Here is a 24,139-nt window from a genome sequence, read left to right as displayed (position 1 = left end):
CTGATACAGTTGGGAGGTGTGCCAGTTATGTGAGTCACAGTAACTGCCTGGGCTGCCAGCACACACATTCAAGATGATTCTCTTAGTGTTAAACATGACTTGGCAGTCAATGGAGTGGAAGCCCCTTCTATTTATGTAGAGTCTTCCTTGTTCCCTGGGTGGTGCCTTGATTTGAATATATGTACAATCTATGAAACCCAGTACTTCATGGTAGCATGCTACAGGTTAGAACTCCTGCAGATTTGTGTCTCTGTCCTCAGAAGTATGGGGAAAATGAATGTGGTCACTGGCATGTTGGAGCATAGCATTCAGGAATGGATGGAGGATCCTAGATACTGATGCCTGTAACACCCACAGCATGTCCCCTGTTGGTCTCTGAAAGGTTTATGTAGCTAAAATTCTAAGTGTTACACATACCTTTGTCTCCACTTTTATTGGTTCCACTCAGTTTGCCCTGGGTATGAATTAAGGAAGACAGAGGTTACAGAGCTCCTGTAGTGTGTCTGTATCCACCCTGCAGTGATCTACAGTTTCCACCTCATGCAGATTGTGATACGTTAACTGGAGTCTGAAAACTCTTCTCCTTTTTGGCCATGGTCTATTAGCAGAAGCAGCACCATAACTCTCAGCTGTACAGATTTTCAAAGAATACCCAGATTTTTGCCTCATATTTTTAGCCCATTTTTTGTAAAATTCTGGTTTACTGGCAAATTATTGGCAAATCATTGAAGACTGAAGACAGAATATAATGACATACATTTGAGTTTCAGACTTCATACCCTTCAGAAATGTCATACTAAAGCAAAACCTGTTATTCTATCAACTTTCTAAGTTTGTAAAAGCAATATTTAAACATTGTCCCTATTTTGGAGCTTTGTCCCTCTATTATTTATGGCTTTGTCCAGATTTCTTCCTATAAGAGGATGAAAGGTAGGAATGAGCAGTAATATAGACTTCAGCCTATTGCACATACACATGAATTAAATCAACAGCAGCCCCAAACATTCTTTATGTGTAGACTCCATTCCATGGCTGTATTCCAATAGGTTTTGGAATTCAGAGGGAAAATCAGCACTGAGTCTACATGGTTGCTTTATAGCTTGTTGAATAGCTCTTCCATCTTATGCTGTAATTAGCATGCCACAGTGTTTACTGTGGTTTCATAGCTCTACACATCATGTAGAGCCACTTACTGAATACAAAACAGTGTGCTAGCACACAGTCTGGATCGTGTAGGGTTTATTGAATCTGCCTGAATGGCAATGACTTTTCCTGTCTCCTACCTTATCATTTCACATCATATCCCTCAATAACATGTAGGGTAATGACTTCTCCTTTCTCCCACCTTATTATTTCACATTGTACAATTCAATAACATGTATGGCTCACAGTTATGAAAATGTGAACGTAAATATGAAAATATTAGTGATAGGTGACTCATAAATTTCTCTCCTGCAGGACATCCTAGATTAACAGTCATAGTGTCATTTTGTTCATAACACTTTGCACTTTCTACCACCTATATTATTATTTGAAAAGTCAATTGGTTAAAGAAGCCAGACCCCCAAAAATGTTTGGAAGTCATAAGGAGCTATGGGTGTGAACTGGAAGTATACAAAAATGGTGTTATAGGCCTAAGTGATTTAGCAACTTTACTGAAGATTTTTCTCTAAAAGGATGGAAATCTCTCTTTTACTGAAGCTAGACAACATAGAATTAGAGCCTATACATTAGAGAACAGTTCCAGTAGTTTCTCCTGAACAGTTATAGACATATGCAGAGCTATTCTGAACAAACTTTATCTAAAAAGAACCAGGAGTATGAAGGGTAACAAGTGCCCCAGGCAGACTTTAACCATTAAAATACTAATAAGAGACAGAAACAGGAAACAGATCCAATGAGACTGACATAATTTTAGACAGGTGGAGAAACATAAACCAAGACAACTGGGTACTACAGATTATATCCCAAAGGTACCAACTTAAATTTCTATGAAAATCAAAGTTTCAAGGTATAGCCTCAGTGACAATCAGCCAGTGACATTTGTTGCAGCCCTTTCTGTAAGCAGTCCTGCATGAGGCCCTGACCATGGTTATTTAGGAAGAGCTCAGAGAAAGATTCTTAAAAGTGCTATAGTAAAGAATTTTAGATCTATCCACCCTAATGATGTACCTCAGAATTTGGAAGATCAAGATGCTAGCCCTACAAGCTATTCTACCTCTTTGATTTCCTTAGAGTATAATTGTCACCATGGATTTAAAAGATGCCCACCTTCATATTCCCATTCACAGAGACCACAGATTGCTTCTCATGCTTTGGCAGGCAACTAGCAGTATCAGTTTAATTGACTGCTTTGATTTGTCATCAGCACACAGACTATTTACACCGTGCTTGGTTCCAGTAACCACACATTGCTTAGCTGAAAGGGTACATATCATATCTACCAATAGATCGACAACTGCCTGACTCAGGTGTACATGCAAGAGATGATAGACTGGGGTCTGATCTTCAAGCTGCAGTGCTTTCAGAATTTAGACGTCTTTGAGCCTCACAAAGTCAGGCCTCAACTCTTCAGGAACAGTGATTTTCCTGGGTTGCAATGGAATTCCATCTTACAGACAGCATTTCTTCCCTGGGCAAGGTAGAATTCTTGGTAGCCTATTTCTTCAAGATGCCCCACAATGCTTTGGTATCAGTCAGATAGCACTCATGGGTCTTGGATTACATAGCATCCATCAGTCTTATGGTTCTTTCAAGACTGCACATGAGGAAGCTACAGTTGCGTCTGAGGGAAGCTTGTTGTCAGAACACTACCACTAGACCACATGGCACAGCTGCTCCTATGTGTCAAGCAAGAACTCTTATGGCTGTCAGTCAGGTCTAACTGAATCAGTGGTGTCATTCAAGCAGCAGTCCAACAATCAGACCCAGACAGTCAATGCCTTGGATTTAGCATGTGGACCTCAATCAGGAGACCTCAATGGTAAGGGCAAATGGAGCAAGAGTATAAGAATAAAGCACATCAGTGATGTGGACTCAGTAGTTAATATCATGGGTACTTATTAAGTATACAGCCAATGAAAACTTTCAAGTCTATATCTGGGTAAGCCCACTGGATACACAATTGGATAACTCAGGAACACATCCTGAGTAAGTGATTTGCTTAGAGCCACACGGTGGGCAAACACAACCTGTGGGAATCACATCCAGGACTGCTGTATGGTCTGGGTGCTGTCTGCATCACACAGTGATTCTGGCTAAAACCACCTTAAAAACTATATGGAACCTGATGGCACTGCATCTCATCATAAGCAATGTTACAGTTATGTAGTAAGTAAACAAACAAAGGAGGGTCACACTGTTAGATCCAGAACAGGCTATTGATGGGACATGGGAGGCAACCCTGCAGGTGAGGATGCATCTTAGGATATCTTACATTCTGTCACAGCAGAACATTTTGGTAGATCATCTGATAGAGTCAGAGGCAGATAATCATAAATGAATGCTGGGCTGAGACATGTATTTGCAATCACTCCACACATGGGGTATTACAGACTTACACAAATTGTACTTTTTTGTTTTGATTTGTTTTGCTTCACCAGACAATAGACAGCTGAGGAAATTCTCCACCAAGTAGCTTACATGGAAGCTAGGGCAGTAGATACTGAAGTCTGTTTGTCTATGCTTTCCCTGTAATGTCTTTTATCCCATGGCAATCCTGAAAGTAAAGGAGGAGGGTACATAACTGATTCTAATAACTCCCTTTTAGACTCAGGCAGCACTGATTCTCTTCAATGTTGGAATTTATTTATGGACAACCCTTACCCTCTGCATGTTGACCTCTTGACTCAGTGCAAGGGGTCCTGCATATAAGCCAACCTAGCAACATTCCATCTGATACCTTGACTTATTTGACCTTAGTACTCTTTGGGTACTTTGTCTCAAAGGAAGTGCTTATCATCAAGACAGAACCTAGGAAACCCACTAACAGGAACTCCTGACTCACTAAACAGAAGAAAATTTTCCTTGTGGTGTCAAAAAAGGAAGTAAAGACATACTTCATTTACTGAGTCTAAGATCCTGCAATGCATGAAGGAGTTGTTCAGCTCTGGGCTAACATATGTCTATGTGTATATGCCTCAAGTTTTTCTGTGAAAATACATTTATAAAAACTTTCTGCATTTCAATAGACCCACCAACTATCATCTAGACTATCAGTCAGACACTATTTCAAAAGAGCGCTATATCTTTAACTTTCCTGGAAAGCTATTGTTCCTCCTTGGGACTTCAATTTTGTCCTAAGAAAATCAAATCAGAGTCTATTTGAGCTAACAGCTAGAATCTCCCTCAAACTCCTAACCCGGAAGACATACTTACTGTTTATACTAACATCAACCAGAAGTTTGCTGATCAGTCTCAGAACAAACTTTCCCTTAATGCCCACTGTGGTTATAGATGTTATCCTATAGCAGTTTATTTCTCAGAACAAACTTTCCCTTAATGCCCACTGTGGTTATAGATGTTATCCTATAGCAGTTTATTTAGTTACCAGTCTTATTTTTTGTGTGCAAATACCCAAAACAAAATGGGAGAGGATCCTGTCCTGCATTCTTTGAAAGTTTGTGGACAACTAAAATACCAATCAGAGAGGACTTAGACCATAAGCTCCACTGACCAGCTTATTGTCTCCCATGCTGCAAAGAAAGGAAAACAGTGTAAAAATTAACAACTTCCAAAGTATTGTCAGACTGTCTTACATTCTTCTATTCCTAGCATGATAAAAAGTGTAAAAGGTACACTGCAGTGACCATAGCCTTCCACAGAAAATAAGCTCTCAGATTGACTAGGAGGTGGCTACACTGTGCTCCATTTACACCATTTCCCAAACGCTACCATTTGAATATCATCACTAGGAATAGGCCAACTATGCCACAGGGTGTCCTGCAGCCTGCCTTCAGACAATGACCCTTACTCCTTTTGAAATCTTTAGCTATGGGAATATTCCCAGGTGTAAAGATGACTGCAACAATGATTCATATGATGAACAAAATGCAGCTGTGGTAAGCGCTTGCCATTAAAATAGATGCTCAGATATGATTACTGTCACAGCTATGTTTCCCTCTCAGCTTCCTTCTTGTCTTTTCTATCTTTTTAGTGACTCTGAGAGTTCAGGTGGGTTTGCTCAGTACCTTGCCCCCTCAATGCATTAAACCTTTCAAAGATGCTTCTGGTTTCCTCAGGTTAGGATACTCTTGGCAAGATTCATAGTCACAGGCTTTTCTACTCACACTGCCCAGGGATCAGGAGTGATGTCATGGTTTAGCCTCCCTTAGCCAGGTCTGAGGCCTAGTTTTGGCTCCCTACAACTACCATATGATCAATAGGGAGATGGAAATGTCTTGGAAGGATAGCCAGCTTTATACAGGGAGTACATTGATGTCTTAGCCTATCAGTGCTCATGCAACCAGAAGGGGGAAGGCCGCACAGCTCTGATAGCCAGGCCAGATGTTAAATCTTGTAAAGCAGAAGTTGCATGTGTAAGGATAACAGCAACAATTATCATGCTCACACATATCGAATTACGATAATTTCCTAATACATGTAAACTTAACATGTTTCCCTTAACTTTAAACTGCTGCATCTGAATTACTATCTCCTCCTCAGATGGCTAGAAATTAAATTTTGCAATTATTCCTTTTGAAATTAAAATCAAGGTGCTCTTACTTAAAAGGGCCAGTCTTCAAGCTAGTTGTAAATGTCAACAACACTACCAGTGAACTGGGATATGCGTCCTCAGAAGAAAAGGGCCAAACAAATTTAAGGGTTATAAGAATTGAAAGGACTGTATGAAACTGTAATGACTGGAATAAATGTCTTTATACTTTAATTACGCAGAACTGTGCTAAAAAGTGCCACTCTCTCTTTTATGTACCTTTCAGAATAAAAGTCTGTACACAGGATCTGATGAACATGGTTTATTATGTAGTAACAGCATGCAGCAGAGACAGATATCAACAATGTCCAGATCAAATCTTACCGTTCTTTAATAACAATGCTGATAATCTGAAAACAACTAAATTATAACATCCATAGCTTCTGCCCTCTATATTGCCTGTAGCTCCTGTATTCAGTATTGTTTCTTTCCTCCTGAATGACAGAATTAATGCTAACTGGCATTCTTTTCCTGACTTCTGTGGACAACACTGCAATAACTTTCTACATATCAATCTGAACTAACTTACTGACTGCGTCTGACATATATCTACTAATAATACTAAAACCCTGTAAATTTACTGCAAGTTCTAAACTCCTCTTTAACCCTGGTTCCCAAGCCTCATACCATCTAAACAAAATCTGTTTGTACTCGACGTACTGCACATTCTGTTAGCACAGTTTATTCTTATCAGTATTCTTGACTGAAGGTTATTTCATTTGTTTCCTTCACTGAAACATTCCTTTCTACTGAAACTGCATTCACTGAACTGCATGCACAATGTAAAATATAAAATGAAGATAAAGACCTGCATTTTTAGACTTAGGCAAAGAGAATACTGTATTTATGCGTAACAAACTACATTTAAGTGAAACTGAACTTACAGCTCTTCCTGCAATACCTAAACAGGGATCTACTTTTGTAGTTACTTCAAAAATGAAGACAGACCTGGACTTAATTTTCTGGCCTATGCAAGATCTATTTTACTAAATGTATTTGTGTAGGATTTATCCATTTTAACAGCTGTCTTCGAAATTACTGACCTGAGATTTGCTCGTGTAATTACTTTATAAAGCTATCAATATAGTCTTCAAAGGATACTATAATGATTACTGGAACTAATAAAACAGCTATAGACATGCAGTAGATGGATTGGGGACTCTAAATTGTCCATAGGGGTGATTGTGCATGTAAGTGTGTGATGTGGAGAAACTACTACGGAAGGGTTAGCCACCCAGCAGTGTAAGCCTTGGCTCTATTCTCATTCTTGAAGTAACACCCCTACTCAATGTGCAAAAATGGAAAATGGGGTTGTAATGGATGGATGGGTGGCAAATAAGCTCGCAGTTTTAATTTTGACCAGTAGGTGCCACTTGAGCATTCATGGTCTGTTAGTTATCTTAACATTGTTTCTATTGAAGTCTCTTAACTTTATGATGTAATTATAAATGGGCAAGTTTTAACATGTCCTAAACCATTACCATATACTGTATTAACTTGTTTCTGTAAATCTCCTGCTAGATTTGTTATAGTGTACATTTACCTCTACAGTCTGTATGTGTTGTGATAGATGTCTACATTTTAAATTTGTGTCTTAAATATCCTGTAGTGTTTGGATGGTACAAGGCCTAAGAATCAAGGCTGAAGGGGTGGATACAGCTACCAGAACAAAAAGTAATATAATATGCATGTTTCAGAATAGATCTTTGTTTAAATTTCAGTTTAAAACTTGTTCAAATATTGTTTGATTACTTTCATACCTTCAGTTAATTGACATGATATGTTATATACCATTTTCAGTATGCTGCAGTGACATTTATATATACTGCTATTATATTTTGCTATTCAGTATATTACTATGAAATAAACCACAATTATTCGCAATCTTGTGGAACAGGACTCTGATTTTTTTACACAGGAGATTTCAAAACAAACTGAAACCTTTAGTAAGGCCAATGATTGTCATCATTTCAGGGAAAATGGATAGATTTTCTGTGGTTCACTACACTTCTTTGTATCTCATTCCAGTTAAACTTTGTGTACTGGTTCTCATCTAAATGTCAGTTAACTCATACTTCTATATCTTTTCTGAATAGTGAAAATTTTATCCATTGTTTTCTGCCCTCTAACTTACTTAAAGTTACGTAGTAGGAAATAGAGGATGATAGACTCAAACATTGGCCTTGGAGAATAGATTGTTACTAATACCATGACTTGACTGTACATGTTAACCACCAGAGATTATCACAGCTTTTGCCTTAAAGAGACTAAGGCATTGTGCACATATTGATGACTATATTACTGTATTTTATTTGCAGTTTTCAATGATAATAAAAGTGTTTCACTCTTGTTCCCCTTTATCTGAAATATATCAAAAATGAAACCAAATATGGTAACATATTTTACTGTCAGTATCCTTGTAACTACAGGCATATCTTGTGTTCTACTGCAATTATTTTCTTGTTTTCTGAAGTTGTTTACAGCAAAATGTATTTTCAGTTCTGGAACTTAACATTTAACATTAAAAAGTCTCTGGCTTTGGTAAGGTAGTAACTGAAAAAGGACAACAAACCAGACCATCTATCCAGTTAACCAGCAAACCGATACATACAGCTGCTTCCCATATTATCTATAATTATTAACCCAGAAGAAAAAGCTTTTTTTTTACCCATGTTTATTAGCCCAGAAGAGCAGGATTTTTTTCTGTATTGTTACCGGTTCTATGGTGTATAGTAAGCAAAAAAGTAATTCATATAAAGTTACTAGCCATGCAGTCCAGGAGACCATTAAGGATGCCTAATCCAACTTCATAAAGCATTACCAACTGGGACTTACTCAGAGTCACAGATTAGGAAATGGAGGATGATAAAATCAAACATTGGCCTGGTGGAATGGATTACTCACAACAACACAACTTACTTACCTGTTAATGATTTTGCCTTTTATAGAGACTAAGACATTGTGTATAATCATTACATTGCTGTATTTTATTTGCAGTATTCAGACAAATGTAATAACTAGTGTACAAATTTCAAGCTTCTGTGAATGTAGATAGTATTTTTTCTTTGCAAAGGCATAGCTATAGATTTTGTAGACACGATGACTAGATCACATATCATAGCAGAGGACATATGTGATAAATATAAACTGTCCAAAATGCATTTGACATAATGCACTTGCTAGAATGGAAAACAAGTAGATGTTTAAGAATTGTAAGTCAATGGAATCATTTATGAATTACATCCATAGACACTAGTTTGTTAAAGACAGCACAAGAAATTCCATCACATGGCAAATATTACAGACATTTTAACAGTTCTTTCAAGCAAGTTTTATTAATAATTATTTTTATTCATCACGTTACTTATTTTAATTGTTATTGAAGCTATGTCTACCAAAGGGCATGTATTTCTGGGCTTCACTTTAACATATAAAGTCACCTGATCTTTGTATTGGTGTGTATGTATCTGTGTATGCGTGCATACATACATGTGTATGTGGGTGTGTGTGTATGTGTGTGCATGCGACTGACTTCTTAACTGCTAATTACCAACTAGGATAGCAGATAAAGATACACTTCTCACCCAATGTAGCCATTATTTTATTATTCTATGAATTCCTGCTTAACAAAAAGCAGATATAGGTGCCACAGTGTAGATCACATTACCTAACCAAAACTACAATTTTGAATCAACACATTTGTTATTACTTTTTCTGTAACTTTTCTCCACTCTTAAGATAAGTCCATATCTATCGATATATATATATTTATATATATATATATATATATATATATATATATATATATATATGTAAACAGTAGTACTATTCTATTCTACTTCATATGTAACAGCCTCTTACTTTATTTAATAGTATCATTATAAATTGTATTACTTTTTTAGCCTAGCTCATGCATTAGTGTTTCATATTTTGTTCAGTTCATCTAGTAATATCAACTTTAGAACTTCTCTGATGAGCATGTACTATGTCTGTGCTGTAACCTTGTTGTGTTGATTAGTGTTCTGCTGCATTAAGCATGCATATATAAAAAGTAAATACATAGAAAAACAAACAACTAAACAGAGTTCAGGTCATGCTTGTGTCCCTCACAGGCCTTGTAACGGTGAGTTTTGGCATACGCCATGCATTCATGCAGTGCTCTGTTATTGTCATGCTGCTATTTTCTCAGCAATTTGGTTCAGACTGCATAACACTCTCCCTGTAAAATAACAGTCCTTATATTTCCCTCTGATTCATCCATCTTGTTATTGTTCTCTAAATACAGAGCAATAGTGTGATGGTCTGTTAGCCTGATCATTGTACTACCTACTGGATAAGCTGGTGGTATGTACCCAACAACTGTTTCTTTTTTCCCTTCTTTCCATCTTAACATCTTGTGTCCCAATAGTGCATTCTTGACAACTGTTTTTGTTTCTGCTGCTGTTTCCTATTTCCTATTCAGGAAGGCTGAAACAACTTCCTAGACTTTTTACTTTATAAGGATGGTATCAGACTGGACTCTGTGGAGTCTCATGAATTATTTAAAAGTTTCTATCATGCTTGCTTTTTATATTCTGTTTTTCAGGACTGAGCATACTAAGCCCGTTTACTCAATCTTCATGTTATCAGTAATGGAGATTGCGCCTTCTTTTTGGTTAGCCTCTTCTGAAGTGTACCTATGCTGTCTTGTAGTGTTGTGTTAACATGGTGACTTTTTGGAGTACTTTACATAATATGAATACCAGCAATAATCACTTTACAGAGTGTGAACACAAACCTCTTACAAAAATCACAAATCAATAGTAAGAGTGCCAACAATATAATACATCTCTTCCTGCCTTATATTATTGCACCTGCAAGTAAATCTTTAGCAACAATGCTGATGGTAATGTTCTGGATCAAAAGAATACATCTGAAATTAGATCTTACAATTAGAAGAGCATATGTCCTACACCAGACTTGAGGGTTCGTGAGTCGCACCATGGAACACTTCTCCCTACATTCATTATATTCTAGGTTGTGTTTCTTTCATATATTTGTATACTTTTGATACAGCTATGCAAAGATATGATACATCCATGGTGTATCTTACATCAGTGTTTAAAAATCACATCTTTTCTTTTGTTTTGCGAAATATTGCATATTAGAATTACAAGCAAAATTGCTTTTCCTCTACATTCATTTATATTGTGCTAGCTAATGTTGTATATCATTTATTTTTATCTGGAATACAACAAAGATTACTGAAAGGATACAGAGAACATTTCTCCACCTACACTAATCGCCCAACATGAGTTCATCAATTAGCTCAATGGAGAGAAATTCATATTCAGAGACATGGTAAAACTGCATAGAAAAATGCCCCATTAATGCCTCATTACCATGTCCATGAACTGAACACTGCACTGTCAGGCTTGACCGAGATAAAGTTCTTTCTAGCAGACCATATGCCACATTAGCAAGGGTACCCTAATATACCCAGAAAAGCTCACGTCTAGACACCTATGTACTTGTACACTCTTCCATAAATTTTCATACACAAACACACCAAGCTATAAGCAACTTGCATCCCACTCACTCACAACCATGGAAAAAATAACTCCGATACCTGCCACAAACTGTCAGCCCACACACAGACATGCACACGCACACACACACACACGCACACATGCACACACGCACACACACACACACACACACACACACACACACACACACACACACACACACACACACACACACACACACACATACACACACATACTGTCACATATCCAAGGTTCCTCCGTATTTACTAACAGTACTCTGAAATAAGCGAATGGGTGACCAATGTCTTTTGGGAGGGTTCACTTTTTCCTCCTAGAGTATAATTTTACTCAGCCAAATGATTCAGACCTTATGAATGTTTCTAGGCTAAAGCATAAAGAAGTACTGTGTCAGGCAGGCTTGTTAGCGTAATAAATTACCTGTGAGATCACTCTCTACATTAAGGTCTATGTTAGGGCAAAATGTCACTGGTACAGTAGTCTATGACTCATAAAGGTTAGTATAATGTGAAATTCTTCCAAGATAAGGCTTCTGCATTATGATAATCTGAATCCCTGGGCAGTCCATAAAACAGACCATGGTAGTATCAACATATTATTGTTCAACATATAGCACCGAACAATGATGACAGACAGATTCTGCACTGCAAAGGTCAGTTAGAAGAATTCATAAAACTCATCCCGTAAGACAAACAGGAAAAATGTGCATGATAAATCCAAAAGAAGTGATAATTTCTCATTACAGAATTGAGTCATCTTAACTCATTCACATACAGGAACTCTGAAAAATTCATCCTTACCTGTGTTTATACATCTTTAAAAACCTGAACCTTATCTTAAAATAAAAAAGGAGATATGGAGATCAATCAAATAAATTATTTTATTGTGAATAGTGAATGCAATTTTAAATGGGCAAGCAGTAACTCTGCTCAGCAAAATGCCTAGTTTACACTGGCAGCAGTCAATACACTCAAAAGGTGGCATTCATAGTTGCTTGTGCAAGTAGTATAGGGATATTTTTGAAGCTTATGAGTGAACAGAGCAAAAACACAATTCACAGAGGCCATTTACACTAATGCACAAGGTTTAAAAAAGAATGAGATGCAAATAAGGTGCTGTAAAGTGTAGTATGATAATGAGGCAGTTTTGCAATTCATAGTCTGACATCACTGCTGTACATACAGCCATTACCAAATGTGCTCCACCTTTGATATTGGAGTTGCAGTTTGTGAACTTGTTTGTCCAACTATGCACAAGCACTTCCCTGACACACAAATTAATTGTTTTCCCCAGAAACATCTTCATTAGTTTGAATTAAGTATGCAACAGTACTAAAATGACAAAATAAATTATTTTGTCCAGCAATCACTTTAGCAGTTGGACCATGTATAAACAAGCACTTCTCTGAGACACAAATGAATTATTTCCCCCAGTGACCCCTTCAGTAACATCTTCTAGTGTGCACAAGTACTGCAACAAACATTTCACTTAAGTGTCCCCTTCAGTAATGTGTCCAGGTATGGAAGCACTAAAATGAGCATTTCACCCAAGCAGCCCCATCAGTAAAATGTCTAGGTATGCACAAGCACTGAAATACACATTTCACTCAAGTGACCCCTTTAAAAATTTTCAAGGTATGCATAAGCATTAAAATAATACATTTTCCCAAGTGACCCCCTCCAGAACAAATGTCCAGGTATGTTGAAGCACCATATCAGCTCCTATTGCATTTCCATACTGAACTAAAAATGGCTGCTTTCTGGAGCAACTTCATGGTGATTTATACAATTCATATGCAAATAAGTTCATTATAGATTCATGTCTATGAAATTAACCCATGCACATACGTGTAAACCCTCTTAACAGAGTAGCAGTGATGTCCCCTACGGGTTAAGTGTAAATCACATTACACATTTCCAGTAAGGAGGGTGCATGTTCAGAAAATAGTTCTCATTTCCATTATCATCCTAACAATGTAGGATTTGTACACCTACATAGTGCCACTCTTCGGGTATCACTGCTACAAGTATGGGTAGCCCCGGACTATGAATTCCTCCCAAAGTCTAAATTATACCTCAACATTATATAAGAGTTTGCACAGAAAAAATCTAAATATATTCAAACAACTTTTCATATGTTGGAAAATATGCAAACTAGACACTCAATATTAGTAGAACATTTGTTCAATAAATGTATGCAAGATATTTCTTTTCACGATGGTTCTTTTAGGATAGTCACAGAACTGTGAAAATTATACTTAGTTGAATAATTCACAGCATAAACAACTTTACATTTTTTATATTATCATATAGCTTAAAGTAAAAGTATCACTGACCATTTTCTCTCTGTCATTTTATCTTTTGTTGATACCAACAGATAGTTTTTAAGTTGCTTACTGTCCACAGTGCTAATGTAAATATAGAAATATTATATAGCTTCATAAAGAAAAAAGAAGCAACATCTCCAATGTAGTGTATTCTTTGTGGACCACAACATTGTATGTTTCTTTTCCCCATCATTGCATTTCACAATATGCCCCCAATAATATGTAAGCCATTTTCTTATGAAATATGAATACAAATATCAAAATACAAATAATAACTGACATTATACAAGAACCCCCCATTAATATTCCAAAACATGCACGCTGATTGGTCAGCGTTTATGTTGTAAATCAGAGTTATAGTAATGGAAAAAGGTCCAGTCGCCCGGACTTTTTCCATTACTATAACTCTTTTTTTACAGCAACGGAGAACGCAAGATCTCAGTTGCTGTTTAGACACTGTCTCGCTATGTTAAAGGAGTTTAATATAGTGAGACAGCTTTAAAAAAAGTAATGGAGATTTTCCTATCTCCGTTGGTTTTTTAAAGGTGTCTCGCTATGTTAAATGGGTTTAACATAGCGAGACAGCTTTAAAAAAGCAACGGAGAATCTCTGTTGGTTTTTTAAAGGTGTCTCTCTATGTTAAACTCCTTTAACATAGCGAGACACTTTGTAAAAAGCAACAGAGATCTTGCTTTCTCTGTTGCTTTTTTCAAAACTTTCTCGCTATGTTAAATGTGTTTAACATAGTGAGACAGCTTTAAAAAAGCAACAGAGATTCTCCATTGCTTTTTTAAAGCTGTCTCACTATGTTAAACTCCTTTAACATAGCGAGATAGTTTGTAAAAAGCAATGGAGATCTTGCTTTCTCCGTTGCTTTTGCCCACAGCTCTGATGTACTGCGTAAGCATATGCATGTGCAGTACATCAGAACTGCCGCAGAATACCAGACAGCTGCTGAAGGGCAGCAAGGAGGCATTATACAATGCCATTATTTAAGAAAAATATTTTTTTTTTTTATTAAATAATGTCATTGTATAATAGCAATAACCCACTTCTGGGTGTGGGTAATGCTGGATTTACCCACAGTTTTCTTTGTTTGGCCACTCGGGCTTCACCCTCATGACCAAACCAAACCAACCATGGGTAAATCCAGCATTATCCACACCCAGGGGTTATTGCTAGAATGACTAATAATTCTCTGCATCCTAGGCAAACACTCTTATTGTAATTTTGTGCCTCACATCCCAACACTTTACAATTTGCCAAAATGGTTAATTGTAAGTTAATCATTCTAAGACACTGCTTGAAAAGACTGATACAATATCAAAAGGAAACACTAGTGTTAAACAGAAATACACTAAGGAAACAGAATTTGTTTGCATCTTACAGAAGTAGCACAACAGCTTTACAGTGCTGGATGTGTGCCCAGGTAGGATTCAATACACACCAATAAGTCTACTGAACGTACTGAAGAAAATTCAGTATGGACCCTGTGAATACATGACAACATGGTTCCATCAGTGAAATTAAATGTAAGTTTATCTTACAACACTGGCAATGTACTCCTTTGGTATTAGACATACTATTAACATCATGTCCCTGAAGCAACGTTTACTGTAGCTACTATTAAGTTCTGAGATTACTTTCTCTACAAGTAGCCATAATGGACTAGTCAAGCAAATATCTGCTAGTTGTGAAATCTGCAATGCATAGTGCTAGCACTGATGAGAAACAGAATTAAACATAAAACTATATAAACAGTGGTAGTTGCTACACTTGCTTTCCGCATCTAAATCTAACTTCAGTTTCAACTTCTAATATTGCACACTTTGTTTCTTTAACTCAAAGCAGGAAGGCTGTAGCAAAAAAAGTCCTTAGCTGTCAAGTATTTGTCAAACATCATATGCAAGATAACAATCCAAATCCAAGTGTGTGACCCTCCAGTGGCAATGAAACGAAAAGCAGAGATTCAAAGGAACTTCAAATAAGATGCATTCATAAAAAATAATAAAGTTTATTCCAATGAGTGAGCGCTTTCGCCAAAGGCTTCTTCAGACTCTTAAAACAATGAATAAAACTGTTTGAATCATTTTTAAACCATCCTTAAGCTTCCTATTGGACATTACAAATTGATATGTCACATGTTATCTTGTCTTAAAGGAACAGATACTCAAAAAGTTAACATAGTTAAATGCAACAATATTTAGAAGGAATACTTCCATCCAAATATACAATTAATGATCAGAATGTCCATGCAAATAAGTAAAAAATGCATATACCCTGATACATTCTAAAAAATAAAAGGAGCATTGTGCTTGGTCCTATATCATTCTACAATCATTAAAAAACTGTTGCTACATTCATTAAAAACCCTGAACATTCTCTCTCCTCATGGTGTTAAAAACATTAAAAACATTAAAATCCTTAGATAAACAGCAAGTTTTATCGCGTTTCAATATCTAGCATCTCTACTAAGATAGTGGTGTGTCGAATGCAACTTTGCATATATCAGGTTAAAAAACTAATATAGCGAGAACTCTGTACTAAAAATGTAAGCGTACCTTTACCACAAAACAACATAGCGAATAAAATGTATTTCGCGATGTGCCTCATCAAGGAGTCAGACCTCATCATATCGGTGAAAGGCTGTTGTCCAAGTTTAAAAAATTCCACAAATAGGAACCTCTTAGATTCCATGTAAAACAAACTGTTTACAAGTTGTAAAGTGCCGTGTGCTATAGGAACTCTGAATGCAATTGAGTACAACATAACTTCATGCTATGGTAACTCAGCGTGCGGTGAGCACGTTCTAAGCATCTAAGTACTGAACAACAGAAACAATGTTTAAATTTCTAAGAAAAAGGTGAGCCTATATTAGGTGCTGTCCTGTGCCTAAAATAGACAGTATTTGTAAGCACGATTATGCCCTATAAGCATATATTGATCACAAAGTGTCACTATTTAAAACAATGAAACGTGTACATATTAATGAGTATACTTATTAAAGTGTTCGCTGAACATGGCAGAGATGGCATTGACTAATACAAAATAAAAAGATAAAAACAGATAAATAGTGGAATGCTAGGCGTAACACATAAAAATTGACACAATAAAGCTTGAAATTAGCACAAAGCACACATATAATAATACCTAAGTATAAAGCTCCATAGATGATAGGGTCCCTAACTAGTAAAAAAGCAACTACTTCCATGTACATAATTGGTGCTAAATATAACAACATTCTAAGTTAAAAAGGTAAAATGAAAAATGAGAAGAGATAAACAATCCGCAACAATACTAAGCCTGTACCTAATGATAAAACAAAACTATCTATTGATGTATGGGGTACCTAGCTCAGTCGTAAAATAAATTCCAGCTACAGTGAACAAATATATAGACGTATATGCATGCTTGTATATACATGTGTATATATTTACACACATGCATGTGTAAACTATGCCCAATAACCACTAATATATTGAACGCAAGATCTCAGTTGCTGTTTAGACACTGTCTCGCTATGTTAAAGGAGTTTAATATAGTGAGACAGCTTTAAAAAAAGTAATGGAGATTTTCCTATCTCCGTTGGTTTTTTAAAGGTGTCTCGCTATGTTAAATGGGTTTAACATAGCGAGACAGCTTTAAAAAAGCAACGGAGAATCTCTGTTGGTTTTTTAAAGGTGTCTCTCTATGTTAAACTCCTTTAACATAGCGAGACACTTTGTAAAAAGCAACAGAGATCTTGCTTTCTCTGTTGCTTTTTTCAAAACTTTCTCGCTATGTTAAATGTGTTTAACATAGTGAGACAGCTTTAAAAAAGCAACAGAGATTCTCCATTGCTTTTTTAAAGCTGTCTCACTATGTTAAACTCCTTTAACATAGCGAGATAGTTTGTAAAAAGCAATGGAGATCTTGCTTTCTCTGTTGCTTTTTTCAAAACTTTCTCGCTATGTTAAATGTGTTTAACATAGTGAGACAACTTTAAAAAGCAACAGAGATTCTCCATTGCTTTTTAAAGCTGTCTCACTATGTTAAACTCCTTTAACATAGCGAGATAGTTTGTAAAAAGCAATGGAGATCTTGCTTTCTCCGTTGCTTTTGCCCACAGCTCTGATGTACTGCGTAAGCATATGCATGTGCAGTACATCAGAACTGCCGTAGAATACCAGACAGCTGCTGAAGGGCAGCAAGGAGGCATTATACAATGCCATTATTTAAGAAAAATATTTTTTTTTTTTATTAAATAATGTCATTGTATAATAGCAATAACCCACTTCTGGGTGTGGGTAATGCTGGATTTACCCACAGTTTTCTTTGTTTGGCCACTCGGGCTTCACCCTCATGACCAAACCAAACCAACCATGGGTAAATCCAGCATTATCCACACCCAGGCGTGGGTTATTGCTAGAATGACTAATAATTCTCTGCATCCTAGGCAAACACTCTTATTGTAATTTTGTGCCTCACATCCCAACACTTTACAATTTGCCAAAATGGTTAATTGTAAGTTAATCATTCTAAGACACTGCTTGAAAAGACTGATACAATATCAAAAGGAAACACTAGTGTTAAACAGAAATACACTAAGGAAACAGAATTTGTTTGCATCTTACAGAAGTAGCACAACAGCTTTACAGTGCTGGATGTGTGCCCAGGTAGGATTCAATACACACCAATAAGTCTACTGAACGTACTGAAGAAAATTCAGTATGGACCCTGTGAATACATGACAACATGGTTCCATCAGTGAAATTAAATGTAAGTTTATCTTACAACACTGGCAATGTACTCCTTTGGTATTAGACATACTATTAACATCATGTCCCTGAAGCAACGTTTACTGTAGCTACTATTAAGTTCTGAGATTACTTTCTCTACAAGTAGCCATAATGGACTAGTCAAGCAAATATCTGCTAGTTGTGAAATCTGCAATGCATAGTGCTAGCACTGATGAGAAACAGAATTAAACATAAAACTATATAAACAGTGGTAGTTGCTACACTTGCTTTCCGCATCTAAATCTAACTTCAGTTTCAACTTCTAATATTGCACACCTTGTTTCTTTAACTCAAAGCAGGAAGGCTGTAGCAAAAAAAGTCCTTAGCTGTCAAGTATTTGTCAAACATCATATGCAAGATGTCACACTGCTGCATTGGTAGTAAAGTCACAAAATAATTGTAATTACAGAATAAAAATACAAAAAGAACAGAAGGATCATGCTGGAAGAAGGTTATAAAGGGATTCAGAAAGAATTTAAGAAATTATCGAGTAGGGACTGTTACAGTGATCAGAGTTCAACTGATCAAACTGTATTTAAAATGTTCTTGCATTGACCGAGGGATTTGTCATTAAAGTAACAAGAGTTATGAGGCAAACCATTCCCCCGCTACAATAAAAAATCCCTTTGGATGTTTTGTCATTTTTTATCAACACAAATTATGTTTCCACAATTCTTATTCTGTATATTGCAACTGTATTCTTATTAAAGAGACTAATTTCCCCATGGAATAAGAAATATTCATAGAGGAACTACAAGCATAAACAGATTACATTATTTGGTAAACATGGGTTTGGTGAAATGTTGTACTAGTTTTTTTTTTCTGAATGGGCAAAAATGGTTATTAAGTGGTATTGACAGATTTGAATAGAAACTGAATACTTGAGCAAACAGATGTGATAAGTGTTTACGAGCGGCAGTAAATTCAGCTCTTTGCATATGAAGTCTATGGGTAGAACATATGTGCCCTCTGCTATGGAATAATATTCCCACAGGATCATTATGTTCTTATAATTTCCACAGAATACTGTAATTACAGTATGATGAGCATTCTGTCAGGCATTACACAATACCTGAATATTCATGGTTTAACACATTCTAAACATGTAGTGTAAAAGCATTAATGCTAGTCTTTATCATGGTCATTCATTGTAGTGTAGTTGTTTTATAAGCTATGTAAATCACCGACTTCAAAGAAGTGTACATCTCATCTAATAATGCATTATCTTGTTTAAATAGTTTAGTACTCTGATGTGTCGCATTACTTAAAACAATCAGTATTTTGCCCTGGTAAGCACCTGCTGAAGAGACAAAGAAGATGACATTCTCATTATTTCTGTCACTTAATTTGTTAAATATGGTAAACCAGTTCTCAAAGGCGCCTTTGGCATTAATTAAATTTCTTGCTCAGAACTGCACAGTAGGCAAAGGAAAAATGTGGATATCAAACCCAGCCTTATAATATAAAGCTTGTTAGCAGATCATAGTCTTAATATGCTGTACTTAATTGCTGGGCACAAACATATTCCACAAATAGAGGGATAGCAGATCAATAATAAATGAAGGTCTAATTAAATTATTTATTTTATTTTAAGGGACTCACAAAAAACACTTTATAATACAGCAAACTACCAAAAAATATACAACACTGCATGCAGTACACTGCAGTCTTTATTTCTGTCTGTTTCTTGTGCTAGCCATTGCAGTCTATCTACACCCCATGAGCTGATCAGTTCTTTCACTCTCACTTCAATACTATTCAGTCAATGGTGGTTAGGAGAACTGTCTAACAGAGACGTTATTGAGTAGGACTGGTAAATTTGTCCACAGCCCCTCCCTTGCCCTTTCTCCTTTTTTTGGCTTGACATGCTCATCACTGATGTAGAACCTTATAATCCATCCTAAAGAATGTGTGCTTCCATGCATGAGATGAATCCAGCCCTATTTGTTGTTTGGTAGATTGAAACGCACTTCCTTGCCTGTAGTCTACATATTTTTTCTATTCAGCTTCTACCAGGAGTTTAATAGTTACCATAAAATATTTTAAGAGACACAATAATTATTCCCTTTTTTAACAGCAGTTTCTCTTCTAAACTAAACTAAAAAACTCTACCAGAGCTGTTCTTTCACTTAGCACTCACTGTTTCGTTTGCCTTTGCATGTACGCTGTTCTTAATCCCTAATAGGAAAGGCAGCCTCTGACCTCCTGTTTAGACCTCTATGGGGAAATTAATCACTTTAATAAGAATGCAGTGGTAATATCAGCCCCCACCCCCAGGATAGATAAGGCAATGTTGGCTACTCTTCCTATCCACCCCAAGCCAGCTTCTTTGGAATCCAGGTCGACTTTCAGTCTTGGGTCAGCTGATTAATACTTATGGCTGCTTCATCCCTCTGAGCCACAGAACTGCCTCTGACAAATCATAGTCATAACTTCTTTACAATTGTAATATAAAAGAGAACTTTATTATATTAGTCTTGTAGTCTATTCCTGAATCAGTCTGCAGCCTGCATGACAGTGTTTAGTAATATCACAATGCTGAAAGCAGTCCATTATTAATGAATGAATTGATCTAGCAATATCTATATGTATGGGGACAAGTTAAGATGATATATTTAGGTGCATGGAATAAAAAGACTCTGCTATGGCAGCTATGAGTATGTGGGAAGAAACAAAACAAAATATAATACAAAAATGGAGAATCTGGAAGCTCTTTATTATGTATATGGGTAGTAAGATAAATGCAGTGAAAATGTTTTTAGCCCCCTTATACACAGAGGTCAGGCACATTTTTGTCAGCCAGAGGAAAAGTCGTAGATGATAATTAAAGAGTTGAAGTAATTTATTTGGGAGGGAAATATGGCAAGAGTTTAGTTTGATAAGATGATCCTCCCCATAGAAAAAAATGGTTTAGGGTTAATGATTCTGTCGTAGTCCATGTTGTAGTGAATGTCTTAAGACTATATGAAGAGAGAAATGACTGAGCTCTCAGATTATGTATCCCAGGCAGGTATGTCCCTAGCTCTAAGCATCATTCTACCTTCACCCAGACTGATGCCTCAATGTAAACAAAAATAATTGACTTCAACAATTGGCTTAGCTTCTGGTGTCAGTCCAGGGGGATCCAGTATCTGTCAACCTGAGAAGATATGGTCACAGACCACACTGTTTTGTCAGAGATGGTCTTTACCTGCTGCCTCTTGGCTTTCTTTTACTGGCAAAGCTACTTGCCTCCCCCATAGTGCCTTTTTTAGGCAATGTCATAACAGCAAAACTCCCAACATAAAAAAAATCCACTAGAGACAAACCCACTGTTATGCTGCTCAATGCTAGGAATTTAAATCAAAAACTGCACTTACTGGAAGCACTCCTTACCTTTGAAGATGTCATTGTCTGTACAGCCATACTGATATGGTTCAAGGCTAAGAGAGTACCCCAGCCGTGCAAGGCTACAATGCCTTCCACACCTTCAGACCTCAAAACGAGCATGAGAGAACCAAAGTCAGAAGTGTTTCCATCTTCATTAAAGACAAATACACCTCAAGACTGGTCAAACAATACAACTTCCTAGAGCTACTCCAAGTCCAGCTAATTGTAGGTAAAACCCCCTTGAACCACGAGGAACACTCTGCCTACCTGGACCTACTTGAGTGACTCACTATACAGCCAAATACTTGGTCATGGGTGATTTCAACTATCCTTCCACTGATTGGAGGTCATATATGAGCAAAAACATGTTTGGCCTAAGGTTCCTGGACTTGTTAATACAAATGCTCAGAAACAGGATAGCCTGCACCCCACAAGGGGCTTGAATGTCCTAGACTAAGTACTCACCAACATAAGGGGTCTCTGCACTACCCTCTGTGTGTTGTTTTCCATGGTAAGATCTGAACTTAAATCAGTCTCGTCCGAAATAACAGTCATACCTGACCCCCCCCCCTTCAAGAGGAAAAAGGATGAAAAATTTCTCCAAAGAAAACAATATCTTCCTAAGTGATGGCATAAATAGTTTCCAACCTCCTGCTTCAACTGTTAACAATGACTGCTATGCAGAGGTGCACAGAAATGCCCTGTATAAACACCTATACAAATGTATAGACTTGGCTGCACCTGAAGAGATCAAAACAAGGTCCTCAAAAAAAAAAATCCACCCCGTGGACATCAAGCATACATAGGTTAAACAACAAGAGGAAGAAACTAATGTCTAAGAAGAAGAGGGAATTGACTCAGCAGAGGACAGACACCCCTCACAGCTTGAACAAGCAGATTAGATATCTGTAAAGTCCTCTAAAGCCAATTATAGAGCTAAACTAGAATCCCTAGCTAAAGATAATCACAAGGCATTCTTTAACTACATCAGAAATCTAAAATGGAAGGCCAGCTTTGTGCCAAACTAGTAGTGGATGGTACCACTCATACTGATCCTGAGGATATCGCCAACCTGCTATTAGACAGAGTTGGTGCAAACTTCACCCCCCTGTCCCCACCAGACATACTGCGAAGCATACCTGCCACCAGTCATCTACCTAGTATCTCCAAAGAGCAGGTCATAACCGTACTCTCCATGGCAAAAACACAGGTCTATGAGACCAGATAACATCCCAGGCTGCCTAGTAAATGATCTAAAACAGGAAATAGCGGAACCACTTGGCACTCTCTTCAACCGAAGTCTAAGTACTGGCTTTGTCCCAGCAGAATGGAAAATGGCAACAGTAATTCCCTTGCACAAAGGGGGTCCATCAAACGACCCTGGGAACTATAAACCCATAAGCCTAAGCAGCCTTATCTGCAAGGCCAGGAGGAGAACCATCATGGACCTTATCATCAAAGATACAGGTGACCTTCAAACTCTTGAATCAACCAAATTTATCTTCGTTAAGGGTATATCATGCTTATTATACCTGGTGAACTTCTTAAACAATGTCACCAAAGCCCAGGATGAAAGCAAAACAGCACATACACCCTATTGTGACTTAGCCAAGGATTTTGAAATAATTGCCCACTTAGGCATGACAGAGAAACTCACCCAGGTGGGAATTAACCCATGTGTAACTAGATGGGTAGCCAGCTGGCTCACCAATGGAACACATACAGTTAAAGTTGTGGATTCCACCTCTACCAGCAGACCAGTTACCACAACTGCAAGGATCTTGTGCTGGACCTCCTACTGTTTAGAATCTATTTCTCAGAGGTCCAGATGAAAATAGATGGCCTGTCGATTACCAAGTTTGCCGATGACTGCAAACTGGGTGCAATCACTGAGTCCCCAATGATGTTGACATACTAAAAAAAGGACAACAAATAAATAAATGGTCCAGGCAGCAGTAGGAAACAGCTAAATGAAGTAATTTAATATAATATAACAGTTCACACAAGAGCTTTCACCCTGACGCAATGCAGGGCTTTTTCAAGTGAAGTACACAAACACAATACCTCTCCATTTGTTTGTGTACTTCACTTGAAAAAGCCCTGCATTGAGTCAGGGTGAAAGCGCTTGTATGAACTGTTATATTATATTAAATTACTTCATTTAGCCATTTCCTGCTGCTGCCTGGACCATTTATTTATTTGTAGCTCTGGTTATACGGTCTTCTGCTTATACTAAAAGAAGGGCTTACACAGACAAATGAGTGCTGCCAAAGCCACATTCTTAAACTAAATAGAAAAAAATGTGTTACCATCCCTTTCGGCAAAAGGGAAGTTCCTGGAAATTACAATATTAACAGTACCCCCCTTAGCTCAAACTCTGTAGTGCAGACTTAGGAACACAGGTTGA

Source organism: Protopterus annectens, chromosome 2.part2, assembly GCF_019279795.1.
Source record: "Protopterus annectens isolate FY-2018-M chromosome 2.part2, PAN1.0, whole genome shotgun sequence".
Lineage (NCBI taxonomy): Eukaryota > Metazoa > Chordata > Ceratodontiformes > Protopteridae > Protopterus > Protopterus annectens.
The sequence above is the reverse complement of the archived record's forward strand: the minus strand, read 5'-3'. Positions refer to the sequence as shown.